This window comes from Anarrhichthys ocellatus, unplaced genomic scaffold (genome assembly GCF_004355925.1).
Source record: "Anarrhichthys ocellatus isolate YVR2014 unplaced genomic scaffold, GSC_Weel_1.0 scaffold24, whole genome shotgun sequence".
NCBI lineage: Eukaryota > Metazoa > Chordata > Actinopteri > Perciformes > Anarhichadidae > Anarrhichthys > Anarrhichthys ocellatus.
The window spans coordinates 3,461,220-3,462,696 of NW_022280054.1; the positions used below are offsets into that span (position 1 = coordinate 3,461,220).

Consider the following 1,477-nt stretch of genomic DNA (forward strand, 5'->3'; position numbering starts at 1 on the left):
GGGGGGGCAGCTGGAGGTCTTTGGTCTATAGTAAGAAAGTACAGTGAATTATTAACACACCCCTCAAAGGCCAACACTCACTGCCAGACACCACCAACCTACTGTACAACACACAAACACACATCCTGGTCCTAATCCTTCTCACACAAGCTAATCTCCTGCAGACAAGAAAGGCTCAGGCAGCTTACAGCCACACACCCGGTAGTGGAGGCAGCGGTGGAACTTAAGTTGTGGCTGTCCCGGCAGACAGACGCCCGATTCCACCTGCAGGCTAATGCCACAAGCTGCCCACGAGCCTTTACATAACGGACCGCATGGCACATGGAGGCCGTCCGTACTGCCAAGAAACAAACAATGTGGTGGCATTTCTTTCTCTGGCGCTACATACAAATAAAAAAAAAATATATACCGATTATTTTCTTGATTAATTGGCCACCTGATCACCTTTTCCCAGATCCTACGGTCTTCCATTAACTTGCTTTGACCAACCAACCATCAAATATCCAATGTTATTATCATACAAGACAAAGAAAAGCAGCAAACCTGTAAAGCTGAAGCAATTAATGGCAGAAGAAAGGGGAAGCTTTGTTATTCTAGACACCCAATACAACAGTTTTGGTGCCACTGTGCATACAACAAAACCTCGAGGCTGTAACTAACCATCAAAGCATCAAAAACCCACATTGACAGACAGCCACGAGTGCCAGTGAGGGAGAAAATTAGCATTGCACTCCAATTTCACAGCTAGCTCCTCGAGCCTCGGCTGGAAACAAAAGCAGAGCTGGAGGTGTGGAGAGTTGCAGGCACCACCGAGGCTCATCTTTAACACTTCTTAATGACGAGAAGCGATTCCTCGGGCTAACATGAGGTGTATATAAAGACAAAGACATGAACTGAGGCACTGCAGAGAGAGAGAGAAAACACAGAGGGAGAGCAGGGAACCCAGTTTGGACAAGTCTGCCATCATCTAATCTGCCATCTGCCTGCCTGTTACACTAACACACAAAGACACACGGGGAGTGCCAGACTTCACTGCAGCCAGTCTGTTGACAATGGATAGTAACCACACATATGCATGTTTATATATGCAGGCAGGCATGTACATTCCCTTTGCGAGGTAAATAAAAACTAAAGCACGACCCTTATTTATTACTCTTACTATGAAAACTCATAGCATTAACCTTAAAACTGCTCTCAAGTAGCCACAATGGTTAAGGTTAAGAAGTTTACTCTGAACAAAATCTAACCACAGACACAAAAATGCCTCATGTGGCCTCAGGGAAATGGTGTTAATAATCACTTTAGTTGTTTTGCATGGTGCGTGTTTGTGGTGGAGTGCTAGAACCCAACAGGGTGTACCGTTCCCTCCGTGCCATTCATCCATTATTCAGCCTGCTGCTACAGAGAAAATGTCTGGAAGAAGAACGAATGAGGAGACACAGGAGGAGCAGGAGGGCGCGGGGGGAACGGTACACCC

General features: G+C 46.2%; 1 protein-coding gene across 1 annotated transcript in view; it reads right to left on the reverse strand.

Annotated features, from left to right (window-relative positions):
- The window catches only part of LOC116390779 (lissencephaly-1 homolog), a 28,720-nt gene that overhangs the window by 10,333 nt on the left and 16,910 nt on the right, over window positions 1–1,477 (reverse strand). The gene's annotated exons all lie outside the window — the stretch shown is intronic.